Here is a 10,206-nt window from a genome sequence, read left to right on the forward strand (position 1 = left end):
AAAAACACATTAAAAATCCTTGAGATATAAACAATTCCCATAAACTGTGATAGAAATACCATTATGTAGTACCATATGAGTCTGACTGCTTTAACTAAAGGCGCGTTCCCAAACTGCAATTTGTGGCATACAACACGTTGCTATCCACAATTTGTATACAACAAATTGCAACGTGGGAACGCGCCTTAAGTCAACCATATGTTTTAAACTGCCCATGTAGAGATGAACAATCTTAGTTCATGTTTACATTGTGAGGGATGCCAAAGAATTCAGCATTTAGTTTTTGAATCCTGTACAACTGCTTTCATTGGTTCATACTTAGTCTCAATTAATTTTACCGTTAATTTACGTTTAATAGATCTAGGAAGGTCAGATCCAGTCATCCACGTGGTTAATTCAGTCTTTCATCTGACAGCTTAGTCATGGTCTGAACCATACAGATGATTCTCTCTGTGATGATAATTTGGAGATTTTACGTTTGCTTCTGACGTATACACAGTTTCATTTGGCAAAAGGACTAATCCCAATTTGAAACGCATTCACAAGATAAACTTGAGACGATCACATGATACGCTCGGTGAATACACAATCCCATTAAGAAAGTGGTCAAATGTGACATGTTATATTTGGGAAGCCACGGTGGTTGAGCGGGATAGACATCTTTGTGATGGCGATTAGGTGCCAGACTCTGAAAGTGTGGGTTCGAATCCCGGATGGAACTCATCACAACGAAAGTACTAGAATCTGTACATTACTGAGAAAGTGTAATCGAAAATTTTCTATTTTGACATGCTGAACTCAACGCACTGGATAATTCTGGCTTGTTCATCCTAGTTTATTAATTTCATGAATTTAATTAATGTCCAAAAATTTATTTGTAGTTTAACGCCGCACTTAACAATGAGTTGGGATGAGATCGCCCCATCTGAGTAAATTTGGCTGGAAGTACACGCTTCTGACTGGAAAATATCTTTAGGGTCAAACGTAACTTCAACACATCAATTCAAAGGTTAACAAATGATGAATAAAAATATAATATGCAGGGGCAAAGGCTTTTCTTCACAAGAACCTTAACGGGAAGTGAGTGAGTGAGTTTGTTTTTACGCCGCTTTCAGTAATATTCCATCAATATCACGGCGGGAGACACCAGAAATGGGCTTCACTCATTGTACCCATTTGGTGAGTGAGTGAGTTTAGTTTGGCGCCGCTTTTAGGAATATTCCAGCAAATATCACGGCGGGGGAAACCAGAAATGGGCTTCACACAATGTGCCCATGTGGGGAATCGAACCTGGGTCTTCGGCGTGACGAGCGAACGCCTTAACCACTAGGCTACCCCACCGCCCCTTAAAAAGAAAGTGTACACATGAGGCTTCTGTTTGCCGTTTTCAGTTGCTTTGCCCTCCCTACAGTGAGTGAATGATATCACAAAAGAGGATTATTTTTCGATTTATGTAGAAAGTAGCAAACTTAGAATAACGGTAAGTTCAGCGATTGCTAGGTAGGTCTAGTTCAAATAAGTTCTGGATTTCTTGAAAGAAGATACAGATGGGAAGACTGTCAACTCAAGTTAAGATCTGGTTACATTGTGTGGCAACACTTCTGATACAATGTCAGGTAAAACATTTTGTGCAATGCATACGTTTTTGAAACCGCGACGTCACCTCACCACAGTGCGAACTGAGTACTTGAACCCTGTTGGCCAAACATCAGCTGGATGTTCCAATGCCTAACTGCATTCTCAACTCGTTGCTATAATTGTAATATTCATCTTCCCGTGTTTATATTTCCACAAAAATACCGCTGTATGTATCTACAGCAAACCATGTTCTCGGCAATGCAGTATACCCACAATGTAGGAGCTGTGAACGGCAGGGAATATTTCATAGCAGGAAGTGAACGATTTATAACGCGAGAGGAGAGCAGGTTTTATTTTATGTAGGTCACACTGTCCCAAAAATTCATGCTGTAAAATAGAAGACACATGTGCGTAATTCTACCAAATATCTTTCCATTCCGTTATCATACAAGCCCATGAGCCTGTAAACCATTGTCTTGCTTCGGCTGTGTTTCGGTAAAGACGCATAAATATATCAAAGTTTAAGGTATCATTGCTGTATAAACGAAAACCAAATACACCAACAGTTAGAGTTATTATTGAACTATCATTGTGTCAAGTTTGAATGCTTAGTGTTGTGCCGTTTTCGAACTGCCATCCTCGAAAGACCAACACTATCAAACTGTTAGTGAACGATTTAAGAACATCATAGTGAACGCTTTACGGTGGTTATTCAATGAAGTTTCTAGTGACAAACCTGAGCTGTACTATAATAATAATCATAATAAATGGATATTTCTTATGCGCCATAGTCCATCCAGAGCATGCTCAGACGCTACATATAAAAAGAGTCACTAGAGTTCAAGAGGAAGATATGACAATTCGTCAAAATGACCATGAGAATATTTCGCAGTTATAGGTTGTAGACTTTTTTGAAGAGGAAGGTTTTGAGTCCCGATTTGAATGCTTCTAAGGATGAAGCATTTTTTATGGGAGTAGGAAGACTGTACTGCCCAAAAGTAGTTTATTCATAGAGAAACCATATAGATACATCCGTATTTCAGTCACGTAGAGCTATATCAACTTGATAATTGTTTTTCACCATGGTGTTTTAGGCATTACTTGGTAATTATATTTCTTACGTTATACTGAGTCAAAGAAACTTCACAAAATGTAATTTGAAAAATAATGAATAATTTTTCTCTGATGATACATCTATGTATCCGAAATGGGATCCCTATCTTTCGACTCTAGAAAAACGTTAGCAAAACCACTCAAACCCATCCATTCGTCGTGCAAATGACGTTAGTGCCAAATCAGGTTTTGCACGTGCAGTCGATCACGTGATCTTCGCATCGAAGTTTTCTTCATATGCACGTGTTTGCATTGGCCTCAAGAATTGAAAAAACACTTTTAAACCACAGTTCTAACGGTACTTGAAATGCCACGATTGTCAAATGTGCAACGTGAACGTGCCGTTGGCATGTTGCAAGCGGGAAGATCAGTTATTGACGTCGCAAGAGCAATGGGATGCAGCCGTCGTACTGTGTATGACTTGCGAGGTCGTCTACAACAAACTGGCACAACTTCTGATCGCCCAAGGTCGGGTCGTCCACGTGTGACGTCACGAGCAGAAGACCGTCAAATCGTCCTACGTCACCTACGTGACAGATTTCTGCCGGCTACACGAACCAGGGCTGAGATGTTTAGAGGTCGACTGTCCTCACAGACCATTCGAAAATCGGTTGCGGGCTGCCAATCTCCATTCTCGACGTCCATATCGTGGGCCAATATTGACACCGTTTCATCAACGTCAACGTCTGCTGTGGGCCCAACGTCACCTCCGATGGACCAGAGAGACTGGAATCGAGTCGTCTTTAGCGATGAATCAGGTTTACCCTCAGATTGGCGGACGGCAGGCATAGAGTCTGGAGACGACGTCGTGAACGGTATGCCCAATGTTGTGTACAGGAAGTCGACAGATTCGGGGGCGGAAGTTGCATGGTGTGGGGTGCTTTCTGTGGGAACAACCGTTCCCGACTTCTGGTCATCCGTGGAAACCTCACAGCTGCTGCTTACCGCGACCAGGTGCTCACCCCTGAACTCGTTCCTTTCATGGCGGCTCATGGCCCAGGTCTACAGTTCCAGCATGATAATGCTCGGCCGCATACCGCGATGTTGACACGAAATTTCCTTCAAAACGCTGGAATCAACGTCATGGACTGGCCATCGAGGTCCCCTGACCTTAATCCAATAGAGCACGTTTGGGATGCACTTGGGAGAAGGCTTCGTGGTCTTAGGAACCAACCTCAGAATTTGCAGGAACTTGGCGCTGCCTTGCAAGAGCAATGGCGCAGAATCCCCAACCACGTGTTCACAAGCATCAGGCAGTCGATGAGGAGACGGTGTTTGGCAGTGGTGAATGCGCGGGGCGGCCATACACGATATTGAACTGAGAAATTTCGCATTTTTATTCTTGTGACTTGACATTCTGTATACCCATGTTTTGGAACGGCGGTGTAGCCTAATGGAACTGATTATGGCACTGTCAGTGTATCGAGTACATCACACAGATCACAGCAATGAAATAATAACAATTTAACCATCTTACCATCTCTTGTTCTTTTATAGTGCCCTGAAGAAAGAATGTGAAGTTTCTTTTTTGACTCAGTATATTTCTTTCCAAAACGTCACCTTTGTGCTTCAGCGCCGAAACGCGGCAATTTAACTTTTCCCCTTGTTTTAGAAGCGTTTGAAGAATTATTCGCCAAAACATCACCAAGAAAACATGCAAACCAAAATGCACGCCCAAGTAAGCGGAAAAGCAGGGGGTATCGATCACTGTAAAAAGACAAAGGTTGTGTTTAATTACATCATTCGTTTTTGCCTGGAAAGAAGGAAATCATCAAGCCACGACTGAATGCCGCAAATCGAAACATCGACACTGGCCGCTTTGAAGCTGGGGAGTCGCAGTTTGTTGTTGCCCGACATTTCAACGTTCATCAGAGCACCATATCTCACCTTTGGGATCGTTACCTGCAGACCAATTCCGCCCAAGTAGCGGCCGTCCAAGAGTTACCACCGAAGCCCAGGACCGCTACATCCCGGATGCTCACTTTCGTCATCGTCTTGCCACAGCTATGGAGACTGCACAACGCATCCCTTGTTTGAGAAGAATTTCCGACCAAACTGTCAGGAATCGATTGCGTGAAGTGGGCCGGGGATTCGACCAAGAAGGACAGTAATCGTCAGGACTGCACGGTATTAACAGTATATCGCAATACGCCTTTCAAACGATACGTATTGCAATGTTGTCGTTTTTTTGTGATTATCTTTATGGTTTAAGTTCAAATCCATAGACAGACTTTATTCACGCTGATGTTTTCCATTGTAATTGATTGACAAAACAGCATACTTTACATACAATACATTTTATAAAAAGAAAATACAATCCATCAAAATCAAATCTAAATTCGAAATGTCTGTTATCACAACAATTAAGTTTATTTTTATGGCTTTAGCATGTAGAAAATAGGCTCTGCATGTACAAACGATGTCACTCACTGTCAAACACTTAGGCTCCCAATACATCGCAATACGTACCGGAATACGGGTACCAGAATCACAATATATTGCAATACAATCAATTTGCCAATACACAGACCTAGTTTTGAAAGACTTCCATTGGTGCAATCGCTTGCGGTGATGTCGTAGAGGCCGAAACTGGAACCTTAGAAACTGGAAGCTAGTCTGGTTCAGTGATGACTCGCGATTTCTTCTTCACCGGCGAGATGGAAGACAGAAATGAACGTTTTGCCACTAGATTTGGTGGAGACAGTGTCATAGTGTGGGGTGGGTTTTCCTTCACATAAAGATCTGATTTAGTGGGGGCTCAGGGGAATCTGACAGTAAACGGTACATTAACGAAGTCCTTGCTCGTCACATACTTCCGATTATGAACCGACAGAAGAGTGTATCGTCAACACTTCCACAAATTTGCAGGAAGGTTCTTCAAGAGTGACTTCTTTTCGGTGGACATGGTGATTCGTCATCCTTTGACACTAAACTGAGTTTTTTCAGGTTCCTTAGAGACAACAATTTCTTTATCAGTTTCATCTGGCACATATCTGAAATCTTTTTGTACGTATTTGAGGTTACCTGCATTATGTCAGATAAACGTATATTTATAATGATAATTGTCTTCTCCCTGCAAATGTCAATACAGTGATATATCACCCCACTGAAGTCTTGAAAATGTTCAGAACAGTAGTAGCAGTGATATGTTGACATTTCCGTCGTTTAAACATCACATCTGAAGAATTGAATACATGTACTTTACAGTTAGTGCTAACACTGTATAGCAAATTGGATGAGGAGTTTAGGTTGACCGTAAATCGTTCACCAACAGAAATGAAATCGTTCACCATGACCAATTGTCTGGGTTCTTAAATCGTTCACTAACAGTTTGATGGTGTTGGTCTTTCTAGGATTAAAGCTCGAAAACGGCACGACACTAAGCATCCAAATTTGGCACAAAGATAGTTCGATAATTACTCTAAATGTTGGTGTATTTGTGTTTCGTTTATACAGCAATGATACCTTAAACTTTGATATATTTAGGCATCTTTACGGAAACATAGCCGAAGCTAGACAATGTTTTACAGGCTCATGGGCTTGTATATATGACGAAGGAATGGAAAGATATTTGGTAGAATTACACACATGTGTCTTCTATTTTACAGCATGAATTTTGGGGACAGTGTGGCATATAGAAATAGAGATATTGACAAATTTCCTACACCTAACAAATAAAAAATAAAACCTGCTCTCCTTTCGCGTGATAAATCGTTCACCTCCAGCTATGAAATATTTCCTGCCGTTCACCGCTCCTACGGTGTGAGTATACACTTTACAAACGACATAAGACGCATGGAAGAAATACTGGAAAGAAAACTCATATAAAAGGCTACTTTGGACACGTCGTCTTTGTCTCCAAGACACAGAAGTTGATTGTAAGGGTCATGACTTGCTCTTCCATTTTCACCAAATTTCACTTTCCGCCTCTTTTCACGTACGTGGCGGCCTTCTCTGGTGTCATATTTAATTTATTATTAATTTATTAAAATTACTCTGATCAAGATCATATTCTAACGTGTTACGTTGATTACTGCCTCTGAATACAAAACAATGGTCATATGAAATAAATAAGTTTATATGATGTCCACAGTTAGCAGTCGAAAGACATCACAAAGAGACAGCTCTTAAACTACGCCACCATCGTTCATAGGCGTATTTATATTTATATGTTTTTAGTTTATTGTGCAGATGATAATATACGCAATACCAGTAAAGAAGTTTCCAAGAAGACTATCTCTTTTCAGGTCAAAAACGGCGGGTAGACTTTCCACAAGATTTCCATTTTAGTCGCCCTTTTTCAAATTCCTATGGTTAGCTGCTCTGGTGTAAAATGTCACCTAGATTTCAAGACAAATGTTTAATTTGACACACTTCTCAAAATCTATATACATATCCTAGCTCTTGGGGTAGTGTATATTGAAAGCAAAAACATGAAAAAGTCATAAGTAATAATAATATGAACTGGAAATATGTCTACTTTGGACACGTCGCGTGTGTGCGCATGCGTACTTGCATTTTCCTGCATTATATTTTATTCGATAGGCGTTGAAATGAACTTTTCCACCAATGAAATCGCCAATGCACATAAGTTGATTTTAGGGCCAAAAAGAAAATACTTTTACATTTCAGCAATCATTAATTTTTGCGCCTTTTCGCGGACGGGAGTGTCTGAGCTATTGTCACATTGAGTGTATACTTTACGTTTCATGGGTGGTAACCTTCAAATAAGAATAAAGAAAAAAGTAGGTCAAACGTACTCATCCTTTCCCTCTCAAAGAGCAAACAGCTCAGCTGATATCAAGAATTCTCAATGTTTAGCGCCTTTTCTCCAATGTGGCGGCCAGCTCTTGTCTCATACCCAATGTACGCTGTACAATTTCACTTTTGTTTTTTAAATTATACGAATAAACATCGTATTTGAATGTTTTAGATAGATTATCGCTTTGTCAATTATAAAATTATGCCTATAGCGCATTCTGATAAACTTTAAAAGAAATCTACAAGTTAGCGTCGGAAAACTTCATTTAGAGGTAGACCTTAAAATGTGTTTGTGTTTGTGCACATGCGCAGATGCATATTTCTATATTTTAGCTCATTGTGTGCATAATGACATACACAATTTAATCAAAGAAACACAAGTTAATTTTAAGGAATGAAAAAGGCTTTGAACCTTTTCACAATATTTCTGTTTTGGCCCATTTTGCTGATTCCTGTGGTTGGCTGCCCTGATTTTACATTGTACACAGATTTCAGGATAAATGTATCAGTGGATACACTTACCCAAATCTCCACTCATCATAAGTCTTTAGATCGTGTATATTTTCCGAGTTGAAACAGAAATGCAGGATACACTTTAAAACAATCAAAGACACCAGTGGCAAAAACGGAAAAAAATATCACTTATTGGATTACTTTGAACACGTCGCGTCTGCGCATGCGTACTTGTATCTTAGTGTTTTTCATCTTATTAAATGGGGAATAAAATACACATTTTCTTAAACGAAATCTCTGAGAAATTTAAGCTGATCTTAAGGGTAAAAATATTACTTTTGAATTTTCATCAAATTTCAATTTTTGCGCCTTTTCTCCAATGTGGCGGCCAGCTCTTGTCTCATACCCAATGTACGCTGTACAATTTCACTTTTGTTTTTTAAATTATACGAATAAACATCGTATTTGAATGTTTTAGATAGATTATCGCTTTGTCAATTATAAAATTATGCCAATAGTGCATACTGAGAAACTTTAAAAGAAATCTACAGGTTAGCGTCGGAAAACTTCATTTAGAGGTAGACCTTAAAATGTGCTTGTGGATATGGGCAGATGCATATTTCTATATTTTAGCTCATTGTGTACATAATGACATACACAAGTTAATTTTAAGGAATGAAAAAGGCTTTGAACCTTTTCACAATATTTCTGTTTTTGGCCCATTTTGCCGATTCCTGTGGTTGGCTGCCCTGATTTTAAATTGTACACAGATTTCAGGATAAATGTATCAGTGGATACACTTACCCAAATCTACACTCATCATAAGTCTTTTGATCGTGTATATTTTCCGAGTTCGAAACAGAAATGCAGGATACACTTTAAAACAATCAAAGACACCAGTGGCAAAAACGGAAAAAATATCACTTATTGGATTACTTTGAACACGTCGCGTCTGCGCATGCGTACTTGTATTTTAGTGTTTTTCATCTTATCAAATGGGGAATAAAATACACATTTTCTTAAACGAAATCTCTGAGAAATTTAAGCTGATCTTAAAGATAAAAATATGACTTTCGAATTTTCATCAAATTTCAACTTTTGCGAACTGTTCTCCAATGTGGCAGCCAGTTCTTGTCTCATACCTAATGTACACTGTACGTTTTAACTTAATTTGTTTTTTAATATACTAATGAGCATCCTATTCTTGTGTCTTAGATAGATTACTGCTTTGTCAATTATAAAATCATGCCAATATGATATATTGGGAAACTTAATAAGAAATCTTCAGGTGAGCGTCTGTCATATAATCTCCGCCCACTGATGAATATTCATGACTATTCTACACTTATAGCCCATTCTACATCGTCGGAAAACTTCATTCAGAGAGAAACCATGTGATGTGCATGCACAGGTGCATATTTTTATATTTTATAATTAACTAATTGTTTACATAATGACATACACAATTCAATTAAAGTAATTTAATAAAAAACACAAGATAAATTTAAGGGGTGGAAAAGGCTTTGAACCTTACACAATATTTCCATTTTCCGAATTTTCCAGACTCGTGTATCTTAAATTGTTTCTCAGTTTAAGGATATTTATATCAGTGGACACACTCAGCAATAGCTATACTTATCCCAGCTCTTTTTATCTTTGTATGTTTTCTGAGTTTAAACAACAATGGAGGATACACTTTAAAAAAGTACTAAATACCCAAGAAACAGAAACTGAAAAAAATACTCCACTTTGGGGGTAAATCTTAACAGTCAGGTGTGTGCATGCGTACATGCATTTTCCTGTATATAAGTGTCATTTATTATTTAACAAATTCAACTTTATCACAGACGTTAAAAATGCCACCCATATCCTCCCCTTTTTCAAACAGCTCTCAGCTGAAGATCGGCTGCCAGATCGATTCTTGGTGGCGTGACGTCACATCTGGCGATGCTGACGTCATAGTCTTTTTCCCGACCTTGGCCTGTGTACTTGTACCCTGTTGTTGTTGACACAACGAAAGAGACTTGTTTACCAACATCAGCTCGGAACAGCCTGAGGGTCTGAAAACGTCAAGAGACCATGTCTGCCAAACTGTCGGTTTCCACACCCAATGCATTCACTCTGCAGTGCCATAACTGTAAATAGTCATCATGCTGTGCTTCTACAGCACAGAGTTAACCATACACGTCGCCTTCCATGCCGCACTTTGGCAGGCTGGAATACTGATGCTCCTTGTTCAAAATTACATTCAGACAACACAGGAATCATCTGTTGGTTCTATCTGCATTTCAATATGATGGC

Source organism: Haliotis rubra, unplaced genomic scaffold (genome assembly GCF_003918875.1).
Source record: "Haliotis rubra isolate DU_JTF1 unplaced genomic scaffold, ASM391887v1 Scf430, whole genome shotgun sequence".
NCBI lineage: Eukaryota > Metazoa > Mollusca > Gastropoda > Lepetellida > Haliotidae > Haliotis > Haliotis rubra.